Source organism: Cydia strobilella, chromosome 14, assembly GCF_947568885.1.
Source record: "Cydia strobilella chromosome 14, ilCydStro3.1, whole genome shotgun sequence".
Taxonomy (NCBI): Eukaryota; Metazoa; Arthropoda; class Insecta; order Lepidoptera; family Tortricidae; genus Cydia; species Cydia strobilella.
The window spans coordinates 1,947,184-1,962,681 of NC_086054.1; the positions used below are offsets into that span (position 1 = coordinate 1,947,184).

The 15,498-nt window shown below is 40.1% G+C and overlaps 1 protein-coding gene across 1 annotated transcript in view; it reads left to right on the forward strand.

Moving 5' to 3' along the window:
• Positions 1-15,498, forward strand: part of LOC134747017 (uncharacterized) — a 242,926-nt gene that overhangs the window by 143,045 nt on the left and 84,383 nt on the right. The window contains exon 2 of the mRNA XM_063681560.1: positions 5,072-5,129. The gene's annotated coding sequence lies outside the window, so the exon portion shown is untranslated. The remainder of the gene's footprint in view (positions 1-5,071; positions 5,130-15,498) is intronic.

Consider the following 15,498-nt stretch of genomic DNA (forward strand, 5'->3'; position numbering starts at 1 on the left):
GCTGTCGCGGGGCGAGGTAATTTAAATCAGAGCGGGGCGGTGCGTGGCCGTTCTGTATGATAATACTATTACTTATACTGTGCTCTAGCATAGGCATCATATATATCAGAATAATCCTCCAGAGATAGTATTTGTGCACAATACGTACGAGCATACACGAAGATAGATGATATCCTAGCAAATTACTTGCAACCTTTCTAATAAGGTCGCAGGTCCCTAAAATCCCATATTTCAATAGGACGTCTTTGCAAAGGGCAGTGCCCTGCGCAGGGAACGGTGGAACGGGTGATATTAAGGCTTTTCGGTAACGTTAAATGTCGTTGTTTACGTATTAGTGTACATTCAAGGGCATAAATATATGTACATTCCCAAAGTGTCAAAAATATGTGCACGCTCTTACACCTTAGACAATTAAGTTGTGTTCACATATTTTTGAGCCATTGTCTGGATCGATATTTTTGCCTTCGACACCAAATAATGCCATTTAAGTGACCTTACTGGGTTTTTTACATTAAAGGAAACTGTAAACCGCGTTGTACGAATACATACATACATGTGCGAATAATAGGTAATTCACAACTCGTATCACTTTAAAACACTCGCCGGTCGTGTTTTAATTAATTGCCACTCGTTGCGAATTCCCTATGTTTTCGCACTTGTATCGTAATGTACTAATTCTAATAACGAAGAATTAACATTAATTTTAATACCTTTCTCATCAATCCCAGTGTACTCTAAATCTTATTGTATCGAAATAAAGTTGAGAATAGCTTGATAAATAAGGATCATTTCCTCGTCTATATCTCGCAATGGCCGGAACTCATCTCAAATTCAGCATTCAATTATTTTATACTCGTTTTGTCACAACTTCATACAGCCTGATTTGAACTTTAAGACAAGTCAATAATTTGCTAAAGATAATGTCAAAAGTGACATTTTTGTTTGAAGAAACGTCACTTTTGACACTGACATATACGATCCATATTTACTTCAAAGTTCATTGTTTTCGAGATATTTCGCATCAAAGCTGAACAATTTTAGGACAAAAAACTGGTTTTCTGGCCATAACTTTTGTGTTAATTAGTTTAAAATTAAAACCTTAGACAATTTTTTAAAGACGTCAAAGACGAAATATGTAGATTTCGTACATGTTAGATCTTTCACAGCAATCGAGATACGAAAAATGTGCTTTAAGACAATGTTTAAAAAACCATAAATAAATAAGTATAACTAACCTGCGTTTTGCCGACGACATCGTCCTTTTCTCCCACACGGCATCTCAACTACAACACATGCTACAAGATCTCAGCACAGCGAGCCTGGAGGTTGTACTCACAATGAACAGAGCGAAAACTCAGTTGATGACCAATGGAGCAAAACACAGGGTCACGGTAGATGGGCAGGATATACAGTATGTTGATGAGTACATTTACTTGGGCCAGATAGCCTCCTTCGAAAACAGGCAAACCATAGAGGTCAATAGACGTATTGACAACGCCTAGAAGAGCTTCTGGTCCATGAAGGCGCTATTGAAGGGCGACCTTCCCCTGTGTCTCAAGCGCAAACTCATCGACATGTGTATCCTGCCTATCCTAACCTACGGTGCTCAAACATGGTCATTAACTGAGGCGTTAAAGTCCAAACTCAAGGTTTGCCAGCGAGCGATGGAGCGCAGTATACTAGGTGTTCGCAGAACTGATAGAATCAGAAACACGGAACTGCGCTCCAGAACTCGAGTTGTAGATGTAGGTGTCCAGACCGCTAAGCTTAAGTGGGACTGGGCTGGGCATGTCTGCCGCATGCACCCTGAAAGGTGGGCCAAAATGGTTACCGAGTGGGACCCACGGAACACCATAGATGGTGCTGGCCGGGGTGCAGGCAGACCGAAAAGGAGATGGCGGGACGACTTAGACGCATTTTATCCGGATTGGCGGGACACTACAAAGGACAGGGTCGAGTGGAGGAAACGAGGGGAGGCCTTTGCCCAGCAGTGGGACACTTAATTAGGCTAGTAAAAAAAAATAAAAATAAGTATTCATCTCCAAAATCCGGTAGACAAAAATGGTCATAAAAAATTAAAGAACCGGTATCAGTTTGTCTAATTCTGTCTGTTGTGCAAAAGTAGGAGATACGATTCAAAACTTGTCAAAAGTCAATGAAAACCTCGGGTAGCCCCTTAAGTCCATATATGTGCCATTTTCAACCAAAAGGGTACTTATTGTCGGTTGTCAAAAAGGCGCTATTTCCATATAGCTTCAATTCGAAATCAACCTTATTGACAAGCGACAATGTGGTACCTTTTAGTTGAAAACGTCACATATGCTAAGACACGTGGGTCTTTGTCGTAATCTGCCCTAGTTTCCCCACGAGCGTTGGAGCGAGAATCAAAGGCTCGCTCGGCATCTGCATTCCTTTGCGCCTATTTCTTAAGAAATCTTAAGAAATTTCAGCCAAAACAAATGATACACTCAAGAGAAATAAAATCAGGTCACTTTGATTAATAAACTATTTTTAAATGCTCCTTGCAAAACTTATCACGGAGATTTTTATCTAAAAGGGTACTTATTGTCGGTTGTCAATAAGGCGCTATTTCCATATAGCTTCAATTTGAAATCATCCTTATCGACAAGCGACAATGTGGTATCTTTTGGTTGAAAACGTCACAAATATGGGATTAATTTGGTCTTGCACTTGGGGACTGTCAAAAAGGTAGATGTATTAAGCCCTCTGTAAAAAGTTTTGGCGGTAAACACTCTATATCAATAAACCTCTACGACCGTTCCGCTCAAAAGTTTGCAAGTTCATATGATAATAACTCACCTGGGTGCTCATTATAGTCCACCAACATTAAAAATAGCATTGACAATATTTCCTTAGGCAACCCTATTTATTTAATGTTCAGGAACATATTCTCTTTCATAAAATATTAGTTTCATCCGTCAGACGTCTCGGTACTCTCGGTGAAGGTCGACCATATATAATGTATCTCCTACTATTAGATTAGATCGTTGGATATTTTATTCGTAGTGACTAGTGCTAAATGTTATAACTGATAAATATTCCTACGTTGTAAGCTCTTGAGTTCAGACCTTACAAAATAGACAAATAGAATAGAATAGACATAAAATGTCAATATAAAATGTCTATTCAACGACTTTCTTTTCAACCGACCTTTTTATAAATACGATTTTAACTATATTTGTCTGGTACAAGGACGAATACCCTATTATCTTTCAAAATCCATAATATCACGGTACCACAAAACTTCTTTGAAATCTTGTCCCTATTGGAGGACCCTTGAGATCACAAGTCAAATTTATTCTAAATCTTATACAAATGATTCCCAAGTCTGAACTTCATTGCTTTTGTTTTGAAGAATTTCACAGAATTCAAATTATTTCGCAATAATTAGAATACGCTATTTGCTGTTACGAGTATAATTGCAAACATTCGTGGTATAATTGATTTAGAATGTAGACAATTTCTATTAACAATTGCTTAAATAGCACTGACTTATGTTTTGCGATCAGTTATATTAAAAAATTTAAGTAATTTAATTTTAACATCTGTTTTATTAGCTCCCACTCCCTCCTCCTCCGTCGTTCCCTCATTACTGAGGATCGTGACTCCTTTGAAGAAGTTTCGAAATGGTCTCTCTCCATCGGTTTCTGTCTTCTGCCTCGTGGAGGGCCGTGCTGACTGACATCTTCAGGCTTGATGCCACCTGCTATGCCTGCTACTTACTCCGTTGGCTCAGCGACAGCTGAGACTTGGCCTCCGACACAAGACAGCGCCACTTTTCTCGGTCCTGTGCGACCTCTCGCCAATTGGTGACTCGAAGTTCGCGCAGATCCGCCTCCACCATGTCGCACCAGCGATACTTGGGGCGTCCAATAGGGCGTCTTCCTGCTGGGCGGCCCAGGTATGCTCTTTTCACGTTCCTTTCATCATTATGAATGGATATACCTGCCATATATGTTTTATTAGTTAGAGCTACAGTTTACAAAGTAGGTGTGTTTACTGTAGGATTTTTAATTTTACAGCAGGCAGTAAACTATCCATGAAAATACAAGGAAAATTGAAGTTGATATTTTTCTTAATTTCTGCGGCCGCTGCTGGGTTGATAATCGCTTCTTCTACCTTAGAGTTTTACTTAGAAAGAGTTCTTTTTAGGGTTCCGTACCCAAAGGGTAAAAACGGGACCCTATTACTAAGACTCCACTGTCCATCCGTCTGTCCGTCTGTCTGTCTGTCTGTCTGTCTGTCTGTCTGTCTGTCTGTCCGTCTGTCCGTCTGTCTGTCACCAGGCTGTACGAAGCATGAACCGTGATAGCTACACTGTTGAAATTTTGACAGATGATGTATTTCTGTTGCCGCTATAACAACATATACTAAAAAGTACGGAACCCTCGGTGGGCGAGTCCGACTCGCACTTGTCCGGTTTTTTTAAATTGTAACGATTTTCAACGTAAAATAAAATATATAGACAGAGCTAGAGCTGGCATCGAAAAATGTTTCAGAATAATGAGAACAACGAAACTTCGCATTTAGTTTGCTATACTATCCTTACTAGTCGCAGGCGTCTGGCAGCTGTTCTTGGGTTCATATGATAGTTTCTAACATATTATTAAGGATCAAATTGTCACTCCTTTTCTTGTTTTCCCTTTCTTTATTTAATAGGGAAAACGGCATTTGCGTCTTTCCCAAAATTTCACCCATTTTTCTCCTACCCCGAAGTATCGATGTAACTTCAACAACCATATATCAATCGTGTTAGAAAGTACGTGTACCATCGTTTATACTGTTAATTGTGCCATTTTCGACCAAAAGGGTACTTATTGTCGGTTGTCAATAAGGCGCTATTTCCATATAGCTTTAATTCGAAATCAACCTTATCGACAAGCGACAATGTGGCACCTTTTAGTTGAAAACGTCACAATTGACGATTTTTGTACCTTATCGCAATGATAATAAGGTCCAATGCATTTCGATGGTCAAAGGGTGTTGTTATCGATTGTATGTTTGGGCTGTTTTTCGGCTTTAGATAATTAACGGTACTTTTTATTTGCAGGTCGCGCCGAGGCCGTCGCCATGGCAACTGGGGGCGAAACAAACCCCTGAACTAGCGGGTAAGTACCCTACATACCGATACAGTTTGTATCACCAATAGTGGCGACCACGATAACCGGTTGATATTTGACCACGGCGCCGCTTACACCGGTGGTCACAGGGCGGACACTTACATCAAAAATCACTTGCGTTTTTATGTGTGAACGGCACGTCTGTACACGCGTCATGCGTCGTAGTGTGAGTAAGTTGCTGAAAAATAGTACTGAGCGGCCGGCAAAGGGCCGTCAATCTGGTGTCGCGGGGCGAGGTAATTCGAGTCGCGGCGGGGCGGTGCGTGGCCGTTCTGTATGATCATTTCTTTCTTCTTCTTTTTCTAGGGGCTATGTAAGGCTCCAGAGCCTATGTATCACTGCGACCATCTCTGATCTATTGTGATCGCCACCTACTACAACTCTCGATCCAAACCTGCAACTTCAAACAGCTGCAGGATCTTTTTGGTTTCGAGAGACTTTAACTCCTCCGGGCGCAATATATGTCCACCCAGGATCAAGTCACGAGTGCGCATTAGGCAGCGGCACTCTGTGAGGATGTGTAGGGGCGTCTCCTCTGCCTCCATACAGAGTCTGCACCGCCCCATGTCACGTTTCCCCATAGTGTGCATGTGCTTATTTAGGCCGCAGTGCCCGGTAAGCACCCTGACCAAGTTGCGCAGTTGGTTCCTAGGCAGCGCCAAGGCGCTCGAAGACGCCTTTTTGCTGAAGGCCTTGATAAGCGCTTTGGAATGGTTCAACCCTGGTTTCTCCCTCCAGAGTTGAATGGTTTTGTAGTGACAGTAGGTCTTTAGGGTGAGCCGCGTTAGGCTTCTGGGAATCCCACAAAACGGCTCAGGACTGTAGTTCTTCCCCTTAGCCCCTGCTCGCGCGAGTTCGTCGGCCTTTTCGTTTCCAACGATACCCGCATGTTGAACAACCTTGTTCCTGGCTCCAAGGTTGTTCAATAATTGCCTGCAGTTCTCAACCAGCCTCGATGTGGTGACATCAGAGGTTAGGGCTAAGAGTGCCGCCTGGCTATCCGAATGGATATAGATAGTATGCTGTATGATCATTAATACTAGTACTTATTCTGTGCCGCGGTCAAACCGTGCCGTGGACAAGAGGCCTAAGCCTAGATGATAATCGTTTGCAGATAACAAAACATAACGCTACGTATTTTTTCTCTATCACTCTTCCATATTATTTATTTATTTAAACTTTATTGCACAACCATATACAATTATGTACAAATGGCGGAGTTAATGCCAAAAAGCATTCTCTACCAGTGAACCATATTATTGCGTAGCGTTTCGTTTTTCTGCGAACGATTGTCTTCTTAGCTAGGCCCCCATATCTCTCATATGCAATGCATATTGCTGACCTGACCCTTTAGATCCTTTGAGTTTATTTTTGAGTGCTGATCATCGTACGTCATTTATGATAATACAATTAATAATAAGGCAGTTTAAAGCGTAATCATGTCTGGCACCTGCTGTTTAATGTCGCATTCGCATAAAAATCGGCCAAGTGCGAGTCGGTACTGGGTTTTGCGTAATGGTACGAAGTGTTCCGTACCATTACGCAAAAAACGCAGATAAATCACGTTTGTTGTATGGGAGCCCCACTTAAATATTTATTTCATTTAGTTGTTATAGCGGCAACAGAAATACATCATCTGTGAAAATTTCAACTGTCTAGCTATCACGGTTCATGAGATACAGCCTGGTGACAGACAGACGGATAGACGGACAGTAGTCTTAGTAATAGGGTCCCGTTTTTACCCTTTTACGGAACCCTAAAAATACATTTAAACACTTAACCTCTATGTTCTAAATCCATATCTTTAAAGGCGTATAACATTTTGATTTAAATTCCATGCTTGTATTATAACGAGATACTTAGGTAATTTATTCCCATTTTATGATGTTACGTATTAGCGTTGCTTTACCGTTAAACAGCCTAAGTGGCATGAAGTTTACATATGAATTTGAACTCTATGTCGTAAGTAACTGAGTTAATATTTGTACGCAAGGGTTTAGGAAGAAAGATTTCGATTCTAAGCAGATTTTGTAATGATTTTGATTGATTCGTGGGTTTGTAGGACGATGCAAAATTAATACATAATATTATTTGACATCCCTACATTATTAACCGAAATAATTAATTCTATGCATCATGTAATCGTCATTATTACCTAATAATCGAAATGTTACCGATACACATGTGACCCCAAATAGTTAAAAGAAGAGCGCGATTAAAGCAAATTGAGAATAACAGTAGTGTCTGACCGAAACCGGATTTTTGTCTAAACCAAAACTGAAACCGAAGGTTCTGTTTTGCTCTAGTTTCGACCGAAATACAGTTACGGCGTGGCCGATAAATTTGGCAGTTTTCGAAACCTTATCTTCGGCCGAAACATGATTTCTTATGTCGAAACCTGCCGAAACAGAAGCCAAAACCGGAACTTCAGTCGGACGCAAATTTTTAGTCACATGGTCTTATTACAAGGTTTTATGAAATGATTCATAAATATGTACATAATATGACATTCACAAATAAAACTGGGGCCCGTTTATCAAAAGCTTGTAGCTTATAATACAAGTGGAAGTCCCTTTCTAACAAAAGCTGTCAAAAAGGGACTTCCACTTGTATCACAAGCTATTATACAAGGTTTTGATAAACGGGCCCCTGGTCTTCTTCTTTGCCTGGCCCGTTCCCACTTTATTTGGGGTCGGTCCTCCGTATCATGCGTCTCTAGGCAGCTCGGTCCTGGGTCGGCTCTTTGTGGACTTTCACTTTGTTCACAAATATAACTGGTATCCAGAATTAAATAGCAAGATTTGCAAGCTAAACTGGCAAGTAGTATAACTTTATTTACTAGACTTATATTGACCGGGATATAGACCGTGATTACCTTTTGTATTATTTATGAGCTCCCGATATTTCGACGCAGTTACATGCATCATATTGCGTGAACTCAGAATCTCGTCGCGGCTGTCATCCGAATGTCTACGCAGAGTCCTTGAATACTTCGGTCACATTGCAAGAAAAGACGGTGGCAACCTCGAAAAGCTTTTTGTGACCGGCAAAGTGGAAGGGAAAAGGCCTAGAAGGGGACGCAGTCCAATGCGTTGGTCTGACCAGATCCGCACCGCTCTTGACTCCACAGTCCACATGGCTCTCCACACCGCCATTTTGACGCCGTGAAGTCATCGTAAGAGAGAAAGTGATACAAAAGGGAGGTCACGACCCTCAATACTGAGGAATACGACGCAAGGAGGAGGACATGCATCATGTTCACGGGTGACTGAATATATCCCAGTCAATATATAAGTATAGTGAAACTAACCGTGAATCATTCAAAACTCTAGCTTTATTTAATTCACGATTTTTTTGAAATATCGATGTTTTTTTCAAAAAAAAACCGCGTGCGAGTCGGCCAAGTGTTATAGCGGCAACAGAAATACATCATCTGTGAAAATTTCAACTAGCTAGCTATCACGGTTCATGAGATACAGCCTGGTGACAGATGGACAGACAGACAGACAGCGGAGTCTTAGTAATAGGGTCCCGTTTTTACCCTTTGGGCACGGAACCCTAAAAACTGTTAAACCAAACATCGGAACGATTCATAAAAACATTATTTTCTTGAACCAAAAAATTCCATCGTACGTCATGACCAGATGTGTCAACATCCTCATACATTGTCTAGCACATAAACAATAAGCTCGCCCCAGATAGCGAGGTCGTCGCGCGTCCTAGCAATGCCGTTTGGACACCTGTGTACACGTTATGGCGCTTGTGCTCATTTAGATAAATGGTTGTTTATTTGCCAGTGTAATGGGGTCTCGAGACGATCAAGCACGTAAAGGGGCCCACTGATTATCAGTCCGCCGGACGATATCAGCCTGTCAGTTAGAAAAAATTGACAGTTCCAAACAACTGAGGCCGATATCATCCGGCGGACTGGTGTAATCAGTGGGCCCCGTAAGATTGACAGAATAGATTCCAAAATGTAGTGTAATTCGCGATAGACCCTCAGATTGTGGTAGTGGCGCCCCCTACGCAGAGTTTCGCGCAATATTCACTATTGAAGTAACTTGAACGCTTTACAGTCCCTCTTAACTTTCCTAAAGGACATTATACCAGGGACCCATAAATTCAAGGCTTCTGCATTAAGGTGTCGCGGGACACACCTGAGCCGCGTAATAGAAAGATGTTGTTCGGGTTTCTGGTAGCCCAGTTATTTAAGATAAATATGTTTTGTTGGTAGACTGGTAGAGAATGCCTTAAGGCATTATGTCCGCCATTTGTAGGTACATAATTAACTAAATTGTATATGTTTCTGCAATAAAGTTTAAATAAATAAATAATATTGAAGTGATAGAGAGAAAATACCTAGCGTTGTGTTTTGTTTTCTGCCAACGATTGTTATCTTGGCCATAGAGTAACTTATACTAGAGCGGTACTGTCATAGTAAATTTTGTAACCCCAGTAAATTCACTGCCATCTGTCGACACACTTTAAAACTAAAAATATAATAAGATAATATAATAAGATAGAGCGGTACTGTCATAGTAAATTTTGTAACCACTGTAAATTCACTGCCATTTATCGACATACTTTAAAACTAAAAATGAAGATTTATAAAAATACGTTAAAATGTATTTAAATATGGATACATGTTTTCTTATTTGCATTAATTATTTTTATTTATTTATTTATTTATTTTATTTTATATGATTTTGACCCATGTTCTTTTACTGATATGCGTTAAAATTGTTAAATAACAAACGAAACCGTCAACGCCATCTATACGACTGTAGGCCAAAGCTAGTGGCGCCCTCTGATCGAGAATCAAATTTTCGTGATTTTCGAGGCACGTTTTTTCCTTAGACTGTATCCATCTATTACGGAGTTATATCTATCTTTGTCTTGGCTTACGGTATTAGAGTTAGACCAAGAAAAGTCTGCAAAAATTCTGATGGCACACGCAGTGCATTATACATACTAACTCTAGTACGTTGCCGATATTTAAGATGGGAGTACGCTCTTTTCTTGGAGGCTTGGGGGTCATATAAGACTGGAAATACGGGCGACAGTTTATTCCAGAGTTCAGCTGTGCCAAGCAGTACAGTCGAAGGCAAAAATATCGATCTAGACATATGGCTCAAAAATATGTGAACACGACTATAGGTGTGAGCGTAAACATATTTTTGAAACTTTGGGAATGTATATATATTTATGCCCTTGACTGTACCTAATAATATTATTTTACATCTTAGAATCTCATGTCAAAAGAATTTCTACGATTTAAAAAGGTACTTTGTACTTAGGAGCACAAGTCTTAAGCACCTATATCAAATATTAATATCTTTGAGAGAAAAAGGCTACGTATTTAATTTATGAAGGCCGTTACGTACTTAGCTCAATGAATTATTAAACGAGAAAAGTGCTTTTACGAAAATACCTAACCTTTACGAAGAACATACTGATATGCCGTCGGAAATTTTCACATTGAAAAATTTCGGAACCTTTTCATATTCTTGTATGGGGAATTGGGGATCGAAATTTACCGTATCCAAAATGAGTCGAAAAAATGAAAGCTCCGCAATAACGCTGGGCGCTGCTGGGGTTGTCACGTTTCTGCAGTGCATCGACCATGTTCGCGGAAGCACGCGTAGACAGTTTAATGCTCTGCTGCGGAAAAAGATGGCATCGCTTCTGAACAGAATACGTGACAGCCCAAACAGCCTCCTGAACACAATAGCTGTAAGGAATGAGTGCTCAATAATGCAACACTTAATTAAAAATACGTTGTCATTGTGAGGTACGAATACTAACATAGTTTTTAGGTTTAGTTTGTAGATTACTAACAAAAATGGATCTTGTTATCTAAATAAATAAACGTTTTATTATTATTTGTATCTCCTTCTGGATTTCACGGGCCTATAAATCCCGGTCTTTTGATAGGCTTGCGTGGGGATATAGATCCAACACGTAGAAGCCCCTTGGAGAGCTTTAATGTCATGTAGAATGCCTGCTGGAACCCGTTCACAGGTGCAACAATAGACACCCATGAACCGGTCGCAGCAGGCATTGGGATTATTGTAGAAAAAGTGAACAGTATACCGGTTTATGGTTTGAAGTTTGGCTGGTCAAAAGATTGGGCTATTGCTGAGAGGTCCGGACACCTGCCATAACAATGTCTGTACGCGTTATCGAGACAGGCGGTGACTCACCGCCGACTAGATGGGCCCCTGAAACTGCCGTCGTGAAGACGACCAGGAGCAACACCGGTGTGAGCGGCTCAGATGTGTCGAGAGGTGTGCGCCGCTTTCTACCCAGTGGCTGTTACCAGCCACTGTGCCAACTCGCGTCAACTGTGCCAATTATTATTATAACCATAACCAATATATTTAAGCTTTATCTGTACTAACAACAATGATCTCCGTTGGTCTCTGAATAAAAATACAAATACAAATGAGTTTATTTCATTACTTTTTACTGCTTTTCTTAGTTATAGTATAAGGGTTAGGTAGGTAATTAGTCCATCTTAAGTATAAAGAGCAAGTAGGTATTATGTAAGTATTTATCTATACATAAAAAAAAAGAAATTGAAAAAAAAAGGGAATTCGTCTTTTACCGAAACACGTAAAAATTTAAAGGTTTCGGAAAGCTTATTGGTTTAGAGCAATCGGGTCGGTGTTCCAAAAGATCACAAGTTCGAATCTTGGCCGAAGCGGTGAATTTTTCCATTTTACCTTTCGCGTTTTTCGCTAAATTTCGCTGTAACTTAACAAGATATTATGTCAGAACGTCAGTCATTATCATTCAAACAAATTAATCAAGTTCTGAGTTCCGAGAATCCCTTTGTCAGTCGAACGGACAAGTTTAGACGGGTTCCAGGAAACATGTAATACCTAAAAATTACGTAACACCTAAGTGACCATTTTTACCTAAAAGTCACAATTATGTTCAGCAAACTATCGCATTTGTATGTACCTGAAATGTAAAATTGTATTTTATCAATAAAGTATTGAATTGAATTAAAGTGAATTAAAGTATAATCATAAAATTGAAGAAATGAGCGAGCGTGTATAAGGAATGTTATTAAAGCGAAGGAAGCGAAAGAGGTATGTCAGGATCGTAGCAAGTGGAAATCTGTGGTCTCAGCCTACTCCTCCGGGAAATAGGCGTGATTGTATTGTATGTATGTATATTCAATAACATAAAAAATGTTAGGTAACGCCTTGTTAAAAGAGTTGCATTTAGTACAGTTTTGACAATGCTTTAAACAATTTAAGTGTTGACCCAAATATTTTGTCATTTGCAATGCTACGGAAACCACATAACATCAGGGATGCTGCTTGTTTGCCATCTATGTGGTAAAAAACAACTGATATTTCTATTTGAGGCCGCGCTATAGACAAGCGATAGACGTTCACTCATGTGAAGTCGTGCGGAATATTTTTTCTCACTCATTTAACATCTGAACGTACAAATATGTAAAGCATAGTGCTTTCGAATGAGTATGCTATGCTATTGCTATTGGGATGCTAGGACAAAACAAAAAAAAACATGTTCATGAGACCAGCTGACGGTTTTTCCACCGCAATAAAACCGACTGGCGATTTTTTTAATTCACATAAGCTATACTACCTTCTGACAAGGCTATTTTTTACGTGTTTGGGTGGATGACATTTCTCATCCCACCAACGTAGCGGCAGCTGATGTCAACGAATGTTCATAGTTCATGCATTACACAAAGTTTAAATACGAGTTATCGGCCGGCCGGGATACGATGACCGACGAAATTAGCGCCCGGTTCGCGGTTTCATAATTAGGCTTAAATAAGCTTGCCTAACCATTAATCATTTTGAAATAAAATTTTAATTTACGTCCATTACGAAAATCTCCTGTATAATCAATATTCTTATCGCCGACTTTAATTTCCTTTAGACATTCATCTACTAGATACTCATCAAAACAATTAAGACAAACCCTTACTTCATGAGTTCGTCTTTAACATCTTGAGGATGCTGTTGCGGCTGCCGAAGCACTGCAGCGCGTCCGGCATGTTCGCTGAGGCGCGAGTAGATGACTTTTTCGCCATTAGGCGGAAAAGAATCGCCTCCATGCTGAGACGGGTGCGCGGCAGCAGCAACAGTCTTCTCAGGGTGTTGGCCGAGCGCCTCGACTGCCCTGTTACGAAGTTTTGTGTGGAGGTGGCCATTGGGAGAGCGAAATAAAGCATGGCAACCTGCGCTAAGTGGCCACGTCTAACCAAATACCTAGCTTTTAGTTTTTACTTAGAGATAAATATTTTTTAGTTGTACTATTATTAATTAATTTAGTACTTAACATAGTTTTTAGGTTTTTTTTTATACTAACACCGTTATGGATCAATGCAGATCTAAAATAAAAGATTTTTTTATATATTTATTTATCAACATCAAACCTAATATAGATTTTTGTATGATATAGGAGGCTAATGAGCACACTAATCGGCTGATGGTAAGCAATTATAATTACACCTACAACCAGTACAACCTAAAACTGCAGAGGGGTTGCAAGTGCGTTGTCGGCATTAAAAATGGGAGTACGCTCTTTTCTTGAGGTTAATTTAGAGTTATGGAGGTTTTGGGCTTTGAAGGGAAGATAAGAGCATTTTATTTCGTGTTAACGATCGAGGTTCGATTTACCGAGGTTCTACTGTAATCTACTTAATTCCGTGTACCAAGGTAATGTCACTGATTTCCCCGAGGACTCGAATTTACGCTGAGACAATTAGCTTTGTTTTTTAGACTATCCCGAGTCCCCTTGTGCTTTAAAAAGACGTATGATCATCATTTTGTGATCATTAAAAAAATACGTAAATACACTAGTTTTCCATCAAACATAAGTTTCTATATGTTAGAAGTGGAAGGTTCGTAACGCCCTGGCAAATAGCGATATACGCCCTCTTGAGTCTTAAAGTTTCAAATGTTCCAATATAGTTTTTGTTTATCCACGAAAAGTCTTAACTTTAACTTTTATGATTTAAAAATTTCGATATTAATAATATAGTTATGCAATGTACCGCCCGCGCTATTTCCAGAATAATGCGACCTTCAAACCTTCAAGAAAAGAGCAATAACCCATCTGGCGTTGTGGGTGTCAAAAAGCGACATCAATTACTTACTACTAAATATATTTATAACGGGTCACTCACGTGTTTTAAGTCGAAAACGCTCGACATGTTTCACTCCGTACCGAGGAGCGTCATCAGGAGCTTGCGTCGACGGTGACGGACCGGCGCAGACTTAAAACACGTGAGTGACCCGTTATTAATATATTTAATATGTCTATGTCTCACGGAAGTTTTGTTATTAAAATTACTTACTACTAAATAGAACACCCCTACTAATTTGCCAACATACATAATAGCTGGGGAGCAGACGATGCTAAATGTGTAGTTCGTAGTCGAGAGTCGTAGAGACCCACAGACTATTGGAATCGAAAAAGACGATAAGAAGAAAAAAAAGGTTATATTTTGTTCAGCGAGCAGGAAAGCGTCCACAATTTTTTTAAATTTCCTCCCACAAGCCCCCCTCCCCACCAACCAACTGCTCAACATAGACGGCTAAAAGTGGTAAAGGAAGACTTCACGGGGTAGCCGGATATCACTCATCTTAATCTGACGCGCTCGAGAAACTACAAAAATCCCCTCTTGGGCTTTCCGACTATAAAGCCCTGTAGCGTAAAAATACATCAAATCTCAAATAGCGTAAACGCCATGCCTTCAAAATGGCGGTTACATCATTTGTCTCTAAATATCTAATCATCTGCATCGCTAAAGGATGTAAAAAGCTCCTTTTTCTATAGGTTCCCTAGGAAAATAAACCGTATTTTCCGAAGCATAAGATACATTTTATTACGTGAAAACTAGCTAACTCCTTTGGCTACAGGTTCCCTACGAAAATGGACCTTATTTCCCGAAGCATAACGTAGATTTAGACGAAAATTTAGCCGTCCCGTTCTCTCGGGATACATTTTATTAGGGGAAAACTATACCTATCCCGTTCGCTTGGGACACAGCATCCGTATCGATTAGAGATGTGACCTTGGCCTTCAGCGCGTAAACAGTACCCTGACCTTGCGTGGGAAATTCCCTGCTCCTGTCATGGGAAAATTTTATCGTTGTTATATGCAGTTACATATTACATATTAATTAATCTAAGGCCCCGTACGCCCGAGCGGTTGTCATAGCGGCTGGCCGCTATGGCGGCCAACCGCGATGAAACCGCGTTAAGACCGCGGCGTAGCAGAAAATAAAGTTTTGGAGAAAAAAAAGATAAGAAGTAGTGATGCGTCAAATACTACTCTGTTTTCATCTTCCTATGGTGTACGTTAG